The sequence below is a fragment of the Symsagittifera roscoffensis genome, chromosome 2 (assembly GCF_963678635.1).
Source record: "Symsagittifera roscoffensis chromosome 2, txSymRosc1.1, whole genome shotgun sequence".
NCBI lineage: Eukaryota > Metazoa > Xenacoelomorpha > Acoela > Convolutidae > Symsagittifera > Symsagittifera roscoffensis.
This window is the reverse complement of record NC_087063.1, coordinates 25,067,641-25,079,698: the sequence shown is the minus strand read 5'-3', so window position 1 is coordinate 25,079,698 and position 12,058 is coordinate 25,067,641. Positions and strand designations below refer to the sequence as shown.

General features: G+C 35.3%; 3 protein-coding genes and 9 non-coding genes across 17 annotated transcripts in view; 11 read left to right on the top strand and 1 right to left on the bottom strand.

Moving 5' to 3' along the window:
* Positions 1-12,058, top strand: part of LOC134840457 (adenylate kinase isoenzyme 6-like) — a 478,618-nt gene that overhangs the window by 208,540 nt on the left and 258,020 nt on the right. The window lies entirely within an intron of this gene.
* LOC134840454 (calmodulin-lysine N-methyltransferase-like) overlaps positions 1-12,058 on the bottom strand; it is a 525,993-nt gene that overhangs the window by 313,118 nt on the left and 200,817 nt on the right. The gene's annotated exons all lie outside the window — the stretch shown is intronic.
* LOC134839350 (protocadherin Fat 1-like) overlaps positions 1-12,058 on the top strand; it is a 216,854-nt gene that overhangs the window by 118,777 nt on the left and 86,019 nt on the right. The gene's annotated exons all lie outside the window — the stretch shown is intronic.
* Positions 235-307, top strand: Trnat-agu (transfer RNA threonine (anticodon AGU)). Its single transcript has one exon. It is a non-coding gene; the product is annotated as a tRNA-Thr (tRNA).
* On the top strand, positions 1,281-1,353 carry Trnat-agu (transfer RNA threonine (anticodon AGU)). The gene has a single exon. It is a non-coding gene; the product is annotated as a tRNA-Thr (tRNA).
* On the top strand, positions 4,387-4,459 carry Trnat-agu (transfer RNA threonine (anticodon AGU)). Its single transcript has one exon. It is a non-coding gene; the product is annotated as a tRNA-Thr (tRNA).
* On the top strand, positions 6,001-6,073 carry Trnat-agu (transfer RNA threonine (anticodon AGU)). The gene has a single exon. It is a non-coding gene; the product is annotated as a tRNA-Thr (tRNA).
* Trnat-agu (transfer RNA threonine (anticodon AGU)) lies at positions 8,730-8,802 on the top strand. The gene has a single exon. It is a non-coding gene; the product is annotated as a tRNA-Thr (tRNA).
* On the top strand, positions 9,270-9,342 carry Trnat-ugu (transfer RNA threonine (anticodon UGU)). The gene has a single exon. It is a non-coding gene; the product is annotated as a tRNA-Thr (tRNA).
* Trnat-agu (transfer RNA threonine (anticodon AGU)) lies at positions 9,806-9,878 on the top strand. Its single transcript has one exon. It is a non-coding gene; the product is annotated as a tRNA-Thr (tRNA).
* Positions 11,024-11,096, top strand: Trnat-agu (transfer RNA threonine (anticodon AGU)). Its single transcript has one exon. It is a non-coding gene; the product is annotated as a tRNA-Thr (tRNA).
* Positions 11,977-12,049, top strand: Trnat-agu (transfer RNA threonine (anticodon AGU)). The gene has a single exon. It is a non-coding gene; the product is annotated as a tRNA-Thr (tRNA).

Below are 12,058 nucleotides of genomic sequence, written 5' to 3'. Positions count from 1 at the left end.
ACAGGAGGTCGATGTTTCGAATCCGCCCACAAACTGCGCTAGAAACAGAAAAAGGAAATAGAATCATCTTATTCTTGGAAAGAAAAAGAAAACAATATAGCTTTCTCCAAGGTATCGAAACTTCCATTCCTTTTTTGAGAAAGAAACAAATTTTTTTAAAGTCAATCGACTTCAAATGACATACCTATATGGAAAAAAACACATGATTTTAAATCAAAAATACTAAAAAGAACAGGTCTTGTGGCTTAGCGGTTAAAGCGCCTGTCTAGTAAACAGGAGATCGGTGGTTCAAATCCGCCCAAGACCTGAGCTAACTAACAATTCGTAGGATGAAGATCCTTCTTGTTCCTGGAAGAAAAAATATAGCTTTTTCCAAGGTATCGAAACTTCCATTCATTTTCTGGGAATGAAACAAAAAACTATAAGTCAAGCAATTTCAAATGACAAACGTGTTAAGAAAAAGAACAAACAATTTTCAATCGGAAACCGTAAAACCAACAATTGTAGTGGCTTAGGGGATAAGGATCCTGTGTAGATAACAGGAGGTCGGTGGTTCGAATTCGCCAAGAAACTGCTCTAGAAATAATTTAAAAAGGAAATAGAATCATCTTATTCTTGGAAAGAAAAAAGAAAACAATATAGCTTTTTCCAAGGTATCGAAACTTCCATTCCTTTTCTGGGAAAGAAACAATATTTTTTCAGTCAATCGACTTCAAATGACATACCTATATGGAACAAAAACACATCATTTTAAATCATAAAAACTAAAAACAACATGTCGTGTGGCTTAGCGGTTAAAGCGCCTGTCTAGTAAACAGGAGATCGGTGGTTCTAATCCGCCCAAGACCGGAGCTAACTAACAATTCGCAGGATGAAGATCCATCTTGTTCCTGGAAGAAAAAATCTAACTTTTTCCAAGGTATTGAAACTTCCATTCATTTTCTGGGAAGCAAACAAAAACTATAAGTCAAGCAATTTCAAATGACAAACGGGTTAAGAAAAAGAACAAACATTTTTGAATCGGAAACCGTGAAACCAACAATTCTAGTGGCTTAGGGGATAAGGATCCGCCCACAAACTGCGCTAGAAACAGAAAAAGGAAATAGAATCATCTTATTCTTGGAAAGAAAAAGAAAACAATATAGCTTTCTCCAAGGTATCGAAACTTCCATTCCTTTTCTGAGAAAGAAACAAATTTTTTTAAAGTCAATCGACTTCAAATGACATACTTATATGGAACAAAAACACATGATTTTAAAACAAAAATACTAAAATGATCAGGTCTTGTGGCTTAGCGGTTAAAGCGCCTGTCTAGTAAACAGGAGATCGGTGGTTCAAATCCGCCCAAGACCTGAGCTAACTAACAATTCGTAGGATGAAGATCCTTCTTGTTTCTGGAAGAAAAAATATAGCTTTTTCCAAGGTATTGAAACTTCCATTCATTTTCTGGGAATGAAACAAAAAACTATAAGTCAAGCAATTTCAAATGACAAATGTGTTAAGAAAAAGAACAAACAATTTTGAATCGGAAACCGTGAAATCAGCAATTCGAGTGGCTTAGGGGACAAGGATCCTGTGTATATAACAGGAGGTCGGTGGTTCGAATTCGCCAAGAAACTGCTCTAGAAATTTTTTAAAAAGGAAATAGAATCATCTTATTCTTGGAAAGAAAAACGAAAACAATATATTTTTTTCCAAGGTATCGAAACTTCCATTCTTTTTCTGGGAAAGAAACAAATTTTTTTCAGTCAATCGACTTCAAATGACATACCTATATGGAACAAAAACACATGATTTTAAATCATAAAAACTAAAATCAACATGTCTTGTGGCTTAGCGGTTAAAGCGCCTGTCTAGTAAACAGAAGATCGGTGCTAATCCGCCCAAGACCTGAGCTAACTAACAATTCGCAGGATGAAGATCCATCTTGTTCCTGGAAGAAAAAATCTAACTTTTTCCAAGGTATTGAAACTTCCATTCCTTTTCTGGGAAGGAAACAAAAACTATAAGTCAAGCAACTCCAAATGACAAACGTGTTAAGAAAAAGAACAAACAATTTCGAATCGGAAAACATGACACCAACAATTCTAGTGGCTGAGGGGATAAGGATCATCTGTACATAGCAGAAGGTCGATGGTTCGAATGCGCCCAGAAACTGCGCTAGAAGTAAAAAAAGGAAATAGAATGATCTTATTCTTGGAAAGTAAAAACAAAACAATGTAGCTTTTTCCAAGGTATCGAAACTTAAGGCGACTGTCTAGTAAACAGGAGATCGCTGGTTCAAATCCGCCCAAGAACTGAGCTAACTAACAATTCGTAGGATGAAGATCCATCTTGTTCCTGGAAGAAAAAATCTAACTTTTTCCAACGTGTTGAAACTTCCATTCTTTTTTCTGGGAATGAAACAAAAAACTATAAGCCAAGCAACTTCAAATGATAAACGTGTTAAGAAAAAGAACAAACAGTTTTGAATCGGAAACTGTGAAACCAACAATTGTAGTGGCTTAGGGGATAAGGATCCTGTGTATATAACAGGAGGTCGGTGGTTCGAATCCGCCAAGAAACTGCTCCAGAAATAATTTAAAAAGAAATAGAATCATCTTATTCTTGGAAAGAAAAAAGAAAACAATATAGCTTTTTCCAAGGTATCGAAACTTCCGTTCCTTTTCTGGGAAAGAAACAAATTTTTTCAAGTCAATCGACTTCAAATGACATACCTATATGGAACAAAAACACATGATTTTAAATCATAAAAACTAAAATCAACATGTCTTGTGGCTTAGCGGTTAAAGCGCCTGTCTAGTAAACAGGAGATCGGTGGTGCTAATCCGCCCAAGACCTGAGCTAACTAACAATTCGCAGGATGAAGATCCATCTTGTTTCTGGAAGAAAAAATCTAACTTTTTCCAAGGTGTTGAAACTTCCATTCATTTTCTGGGAAGGAAACAAAAACTATAAGTCAAGCAACTTCAAATGACAAACGTGTTAAGAAAAAGAACAAACAATTTCGAATCGGAAAACATGAAATCAACAATTCTAGTGGCTTAGGGGATAAGGATCATCTCTACATAGCATGAGGTCGATGGTTCGAATGCGCCCAGAAACTGCCCCAGAAGTAAAAAAAGGAAATAGAATGATCTTACTTTGGAAAGTAAAAACAAAACAATGTAACTTTTTCCAAGGTATCGAAACTTCCATTCCTTTTCGGGGAAAGAAACAAAAAAAATTTTAGGTCACTCGACTTCAAATGACTTACCTATATGGAACAAAAACACATGATTTTAAATAAAAAAACCAAAGCCAACAGGTCTTGTGGCTTAGCGGTTAAGGCGACTGTCTAGTAAACAGGAGATCGCTGGTTCAAATCCGCCCAAGAACTGAGCTAACTAACAATTCGTAGGATGAAGATCCATCTTGTTCCTGGAAGAAAAAGTATAACTTTTTCCAAGGTTTTGAAACTTTCATTCATTTTCTGGGAAGGAAAAAAAACTATAAGTCAAGCAACTTCAAATGACAAACGTGTTAAGAAAAAGAACAAACAATTTTGACTCGGAAAACATGAAACTAAATTTTCTAGTGGCTTAGGGGATAAGGATCATGTGTATATAACAGGAGGTCGATGATTCGAATCGCCCAGAAACTGCGCTAGAACTAAAAAAAAAAGGAAATAGAATGATTGTATTCTTGGAAAGTAAAAAGAAAACAATATAGCTTTTTCCAAGGTATCGAAACTTCCATTCCTTTTCTGGGAAAGAAACAAAAATTTTTTAAGTCAATCGACTTCAAATGACACACCTATATGGAACAAAAACATTTTATTTTAAATCAAAAAAAGTAAAAGCAATAGGTCTTGTGGCTTAGCGGTTTAACCGACTGTCTAGTAAATAGGAGATCGGTGGTTCAAATTCCGCCCAAGGCCTGAGCTAGCTAACAATTTGCAGCATAAAGCACCATCTTGTTCCAGGAAAAAAATATTGCTTCTTCAAAGGTATTGAAACTTCCATTCGTTTTCTGGGAATGAAACAAAAAAACTATAAGTAAAGCAACTTCAAATGACAAACGTGTTAAGAAAAAGAGCAAACAATTTTGAATCGGAAAACATGAAACCAACAGTTTTAGTGGCTTAGGGGATAAGGAGCATGTGTATAAAACAGGAGGTCGATGGTTCAAATCCGACCAGAAACTGCGCTAGAAGTAAAAAAAGGCAATAGAATGATCTTATTCTTGGAAAGTAAAAAGAAAACAATATAGCTTTTTCCAAGGTATCGAAACTTCCATTCCTTTTCTGGGAAAGAAACAAAAAAAATTTAAGTCAACCGATTTCAAATGACATACCTATATGGAACAAAAACACATGATTTTAAATCTAGAAAACTAGAAGTAACAGGTCTTGTGGCTTAGCGGTTAAAGCGCCTGTCTAGTAAACAGGAGATCGGTGGTTCAAATCCGCCCAAGACCTGAGCTAACTAACATTTCGCAGGAGGAAGATCCATCTTGTTCCTGGAAGAAAAAATCTAACTTTTTCCAAGGTATTGAAACTTCCATTCATTTTCTGGGAAGGAAACAAAAACTCTAAGTCAAGCAACTTCAAATGACAAACGTGTTAAGAAAAAGAGCAAACAATTTTGAATCGGAAAACATGAAACCAACAGTTTTAGTGGCTTAGGGGATAAGGATCATGTGTATAAAACAGGAGGTCGATGGTTCAAATCCGACCAGAAACTGCGCTAGAAGTAAAAAAAGGCAATAGAATGATCTTATTCTTGGAAAGTAAAAAGAAAACAATATAGCTTTTTCCAAGGTATCGAAACTTCCATTCCTTTTCTGGGAAAGAAACAAAAAAAATTTAAGTCAACCGATTTCAAATGACATACCTATATGGAACAAAAACACATGATTTCAAATGAAAAAAGAAGAAGCACCAGGTCTTGTGGCTTAGCGGTTTAACCGACTGTCTAGTAAACAGGAGGTCGGTGGTTCAAATACCGCCCAAGGCCTGAGCTAGCTAACAATTCGCAGGATAAAGAACCATCTTGTTCCAGGAAAAAAAATCTTGCTTTTTTTCAAAGTTATTGAAACTTCCATTCATTTTCTGGGAATGAAGCAAAAAACTATAAGTCAAGCTACTTCAAATGACAAACGTGTTAAGAAAAAAAAACAATTTTGAATCGGAAAACTTGAAACCAACAATTTTTGTGGCTTAGGGGATAAGAATACTGTGTATATAGCAGCGATAGTGCGAATCCGCCCAGAAACTGCGCTAGAAATTTTAAAAAAAGGAAATAGAATGATCTTATTCTTGGAAAGAAAAAAGAAAACACTATAGCTTTTTCTCAGGTATCGAAACTTCCATTCCTTTTCTGGGAAAGAAACAAAAAAGTTTTAAGTCAAGCGACTTCAAATGACCTACCTATATGGAACCAAAACACATCATTTTAAATCAAAAAATCTAGAAGCAACAGGTCTTGTGGCTTAGCGGTTAAAGTGCCTGTCTAGTTAACAGGATATCGGTAGTTCAAATCCGCCCAAGACCCCTGAGCTAACTAACAATTCTCAGTAGAAGGATCCATCTTGTTCCTGGACGAAAAAATATAGCTTTTTCCAAGGTATTGAAACTTCCATTCATTTTCTGGGAATGAAACAAAAAACTTTAAGTCAAGCAACTTCAAATGACAAACGTGTTAAGAAAAAGAACACACTATTTTGAATCGGATAACTTGAAACCAACAGTTCTTGTGGCTTAGGGGATAAGGATACTCTGTTTATAACAGCGATTGTTCGATTCCGCCCAGAAACTGCGCTAGAAATAAAAAAAAAGGAAATAGAATGATCTGATTCGTGGAAAGAAAAAAGAAAACACTATAGCTTTTTCCAAGGTATCGAATCTTCCATTCCTTTTCTGGGAAAGAAACAAAAAACTTTCAAGTCAATCGACTTCAAATGACATACGTATATGGAACAAAAACACATGATTTCAAATCAAAAAAACGAAAATGAACAGGTCTTGTGGCTTATCGGTTAAAGCGCCTGTCTAGTGAACAGGAGATTGGTGGTTCAAATCCGCCCAAGACCTGAGCTAAGTAACAATTTGTAGGATGAAGATCCATCTTGTTCCTGGAAGAAAAAAAATAGCTTTTTCCAAGGCATTGAAACTTCCATTCATTTTTCTGGGAATGAAACAAAAAACTATAGGCCAAGCAACTTCAAATGATAAACGTGTTAAGAAAAAGAACAAACAGTTTTGAATCGGAAAACTTGAAACGAATAATTCTAGTGGCTTAGGGGATAAGGATCCTGTGTATTTTACAGGAGGTCGATGGTTCAATTCGGCCCAGAAACTGCGCTAGAAATTAAAAAAAAAGGAAATAGAATCAACTTAATCTTGGAAAGAAAAAAGAAAACAATATAGCTTTTTCCAAGGTATCGAATCTTCCATTCCTTTTCTGGGAAAGAAACAAAAAACTTTCAAGTCAATCGACTTCAAATGACATACGTATATGGAACAAAAACACATGATTTTAAATAAAAAAAAACGAAAATGAACAGGTCTTGTGGCTTATCGGTTAAAGCGCCTGTCTAGTGAACAGGAGATTGGTGGTTCAAATCAGCCCAAGACCTGAGCTAAGTAACAATTTGTAGGATGAAGATCCATCTTGTTCCTGGAAGAAAAAAAATAGCTTTTTCCAAGGCATTGAAACTTCCATTCATTTTTCTGGGAATGAAACAAAAAAACTATAGGCCAAGCAACTTCAAATGATAAACGTGTTAAGAAAAAGAACAAACAGTTTTGAATCGGAAAACTTGAAACGAATAATTCTAGTGGCTTAGGGGATAAGGATCCTGTGTATTTTACAGGAGGTCGATGGTTCGATTCGGCCCAGAAACTGCGCTAGAAATTAAAAAAAAAAGGAAATAGAATCAATTTAATCTTGGAAAGAAAAAAGAAAACAATATAGCTTTTTCCAAGGTATCAAAACTTCCATTCCTTTTCTGGGAAAGAAACAAAAAAAATTTTAGTCAATCGACTTCAAATGACATACCTATATGGAACAAAAGCACATGATTTTGAATCAAAAAAACTAAAAGCAACAGGTCTTATGGCTTAGCGGTTTAACCGAATGTCGAATAAACAGGAGATCGGTGGTTCATTTCCGCCCAAGACCTGAGCTAACTAACAATTCTCAGAAGAAGGATCCATCTTGTTCGGGAAAGAAAAAATATAGCTTTTTCCAAAGTATTGAGACTTCCATCATTTTCTGGGAAGGAAACAAAAAAACTATGAGTCAAGCAACTTCAAATGATATACGTGCGTGGAACATAAACACATAAATTTAAATCAAAAAACTAAATCACAATAAGTTTTGTGGCTTAGCGGTTTAACCGCCTGTCTGGCAAACAGGAGATCGGTGGTTCAAATTCCGCCCAAGGACAGAGCTAGCTAACAATTGCAGGATAAAGCACCATCTTGTTCCAGGAAAAAAAATATGGATTTTGCAAAGGTATTGGAACTTCCATCATTTTCTGGGAATGGAACAATAAACTATAAGTCAATCAACTTAAAATGACATACGTGCCTAGAAGTAAAAAAAAAAAGGATATAGAATGATCTTATCCTTGGAAAGTAAAAAGAAAACAATATAGCTTTTACCGAGGTATCGAAACTTCCATTCCCTTTCTGGGAAAGAAACAAAAAATTTGTAAGTCAATCGACTTCAAATGAAATACCTATATGGAACAAAAACACATGATTTCAAATAAAAAAAGAAAAAGCAACAGGTCTTGTGGCTTAGCGGTTTAACCGACTGTCTGGCAAACAGGAGATCGGTGGTTCAAATTCCGCCCAAGGACAGAGCTAGCTAACAATTGCAGGATAAAGCACCATCTTGTTCCAGGAAAAAAAGATATAGATTTTGCAAAGGTATTGGAACTTCCATCATTTTCTGGGAATGGAACAATAAACTAAAAGTCAATCAACTTAAAATGACATACGTGCCTAGAAGTAAAAAAAAGGATATAGAATGATCTTATCCTTGGAAAGTAAAAAGAAAACAATATAGCTTTTACCAAGGTATCGAAACTTCCATTCCCTTTCTGGGAAAGAAACAAAAAATTGTAAGTCAATCGACTTCAAATGAAATACCTATATGGAACAAAAACACATGATTTCAAATAAAAAAAGAAAAAGCAACAGGTCTTGTGGCTTAGCGGTTTAACCGACTGTCTAGTAAACAGGAGATCGGTGGTTCAAATTCCGCCCAAGGCCTGAGCTAGCTAACAATTTGCAGGATAAAGCAGCATATTGTTCCAGGAAAAAAAATCTTGCTTTTTCAAAGGTATTGAAACTTCCATTCTTTTTCTGGGAATGAAACAAAAAAACTATAAGTCAAGCAACTTCAAATGACAAACGTGTTAAGAAAAAGAACACACTATTGTGAATCGGATAACTTGAAACCAACAGTTCTTGTGGCTTAGGGGATAAGGATACTCTGTTTATAACAGCAATGGTTCGATTCCGCCCAGAAACTGCGCTAGAAATAAAAAAAAAGGAAATAGAATGATCTTATTCGTGGAAAGAAAAAAGAAAACACTATAGCTTTTTCCAAAGTATCGAATCTTCCATTCCTTTTCTGGGAAAGAAACAAAAAACTTTTAAGTCAATCGACTTCAAATGACATACGTATATGGAACAAAAACACGTGATTTTAAATAAAAAAAAACGAAAATGAACAGGTCTTGTGGCTTAGCGGTTAAAGCGCCTGTCTAGTAAACAGGAGATCGGTGGTTCAAATCCGCCCAAGACCTGAGCTAACTAACATTTTGTAGGATGAAGATCCATCTTGTTCCTGGAAGAAAAAATATAGCTTTTTCCAAGGCATTGAAACTTCCATTCATTTTTCTGGGAATGAAACAAAAAACTATAAGCCAAGCAACTTCAAATGATAAACGTGTTAAGAAAAAGAACAAACAGTTTTGAATCGGAAAACTTGAAACGAATAATTCTAGTGGCTAAAGGGGATAAGGATCCTGTGTATTTTACAGGAGGTCGATGGTTTGATTCCGCCCAGAAACTGCGCTAGAAATTTTAAAAAACAGATTGATCTTATTCTTGGAAAGAAAAAAGAAAACACAATAGCTTTTTCCAAGGTATCGAAACTTCCATTGCTTTTCTGGGAAAGAAACAAAAAAAATTTTAAGTCAATCGACTTCAAATGACATACGTATATGGAACAAAAACACGTGATTTTAAATCAAAAAAACGAAAATGAATAGGTCTTGTGGCTTAGCGGTTAAAGCGGCTGTCTTGTAAACAGGAGATCGGTGGTTCAAATCCTCCCAAGACCTGAGCTAACTAACAATTTGTAGTATGAAGATCCATCTTGTTCCTGGAAGAAAAAATATAGCTTTTTCCAAGGCATTGAAACTTCCATTCATTTTTCTGGGAATGAAACAAAAAACTATAAGCCAAGCAACTTCAAATGATAAACGTGTTAAGAAAAAGAACAAACAGTTTTGAATCGGAAAACTTGAAACGAATAATTCTAGTGGCTTAGGGGATAAGGATCCTGTGTATTTTACAGGAGGTCGATGGTTCGATTCCGCCCAGAAACCGCTAGAAATTAAAAAAAAATAGATTGATCTTATTCTTGGAAAGAAAAAAGAAAACACAATAGCTTTTTCCAAGGTATCGAAACTTCCATTGCTTTTCTGGGAAAGAAACAAAAAACTTTTAAGTCAATCGACTTCAAATGAAATACCTATATGGAACAAAAACACATGATTTCAAATAAAAAAAGAAAAAGCAACAGGTCTTGTGGCTTAGCGGTTAAAGCGCCTGTTTAGTAAACAGGAGATCGGTGGTTCAAATCCGCCCAAGACCTGAGCTAACTAACAATTCTCAGAAGAAGGATCCATCTTGTTCGGGAAAGAAAAAATATAGCTTTTTCCAAAGTATTGAGACTTCCATCATTTTCTGGGAAGGAAACAAAAAAACTATGAGTCAAGCAACTTCAAATGATATACGTGCGTGGAACAAAAACACATAAATTTAAATCAAAAAAATAAATCACAATAAGTCTTGTGGCTTAGCGGTTTAACCGCCTGTCTGGCAAACAGGAGATCGGTGGTTCAAATTCCGCCCAAGGACAGAGCTAGCTAACAATTGCAGGATAAAGCACCATCTTGTTCCAGGAAAAAAAGATATGGATTTTGCAAAGGTATTGGAACTTCCATCATTTTCTGGGAATGGAACAATAAACTATAAGTCAATCAACTTAAAATGACATACGTGCCTAGAAGTAAAAAAAAAGGATATAGAATGATCTTATCCTTGGAAAGTAAAAAGAAAACAATATAGCTTTTACCAAGGTATCGAAACTTCCATTCCCTTTCTGGGAAAGAAACAAAAAATTGTAAGTCAATCGACTTCAAATGAAATACCTATATGGAACAAAAACACATGATTTCAAATAAAAAAAGAAAAAGCAACAGGTCTTGTGGCTTAGCGGTTTAACCGACTGTCTAGTAAACAGGAGATCGGTGGTTCAAATTCCGCCCAAGGCCTGAGCTAGCTAGCAATTCGCAGGATAAAGCAGCATATTGTTCCAGGAAAAAAAATCTTGCTTTTTCAAAGGTATTGAAACTTCCATTCTTTTTCTGGGAATGAAACAAAAAACTATAAGTCAAGCAACTTCAAATGACAAACGTGTTAAGAAAAAGAACACACTATTTTGAATCGGACAACTTGAAACCAACAGTTCTTGTGGCTTAGGGGATAAGGATACTCTGTTTATAACAGCGATGGTTCGATTCCGCCCAGAAACTGCGCTAGAAATAAAAAAAAGGAAATAGAATGATCTTATTCGTGGAAAGAAAAAAGAAAACACTATAGCTTTTTCCAAGGTATCGAATCTTCCATTCCTTTTCTGGGAAAGAAACAAAAAACTTTTAAGTCAATCGACTTCAAATGACATACGTATATGGAACAAAAACACGTGATTTTAAATCAAAAAAACGAAAATGAACAGGTCTTGTGGCTTAGCGGTTAAAGCGCCTGTCTAGTAAACAGGAGATCGGTGGTTCAAATCCGCCCAAGACCTGAGCTAACTAACAATTTGTAGGATGAAGATCCATCTTGTTCCTGGAAGAAAAAATATAGCTTTTTCCAAGGCATTGAAACTTCCATTCATTTTTCTGGGAATGAAACAAAAAACTATAAGCCAAGCAACTTCAAATGATAAACGTGTTAAGAAAAAGAACAAACAGTTTTGAATAGGAAAACTTGAAACGAATAATTCTAGTGGCTTAGGGGATAAGGATCCTGTGTATTTTACAGGAGGTCGATGGTTCGATTCCGCCCAGAAACTGCGCTAGAAATTAAAAAAAAATAGATTGATCTTATTCTTGGAAAGAAAAAAGAAAACACAATAGCTTTTTCCAGGTATCGAAACTTCCATTGCTTTTCTGGGAAAGAAACAAAAAAATTTTAAGTCAATCGACTTCAAATGACATACCTATATGGAACAAAAACACATTATTTTAAATAAAAAAAGAAAAAGCAACAGGTCTTGTGGCTTAGCGGTTTAACCGACTGTCTAGTAAACAGGAGATCGGTGGTTAAATTCCGCCCAAGGCCTGAGCTAGCTAACAATTCGCAAGATAAAGCAGCATATTGTTCCAGGAAAAAAAATATGGATTTTGCAAAGGTATTGGAACTTCCATCATTTTCTGGGAATGGAACAATAAACTATAAGTCAATCAACTTAAAATGACATACGTGCCTAGAATAAAAAAAAAAGGATATAGATTGATCTTATTCTTGGAAAGAAAAAAGAAAACACAATAGCTTTTTCCAAGGTATCGAAACTTCCATTGCTTTTCTGGGAAAGAAACAAAAAATTTTTAAGTCAATCGACTTCAAATGAAATACCTATATGGAACAAAAACACATGATTTCAAATAAAAAAAGAAAATGCAACAGGTCTTGTGGCTTAGCGGTTAAAGCGCCTGTCTAGTAAACAGGAGATCGGTGGTTCAAAGCCGCCCAAGACCTGAGCTAACT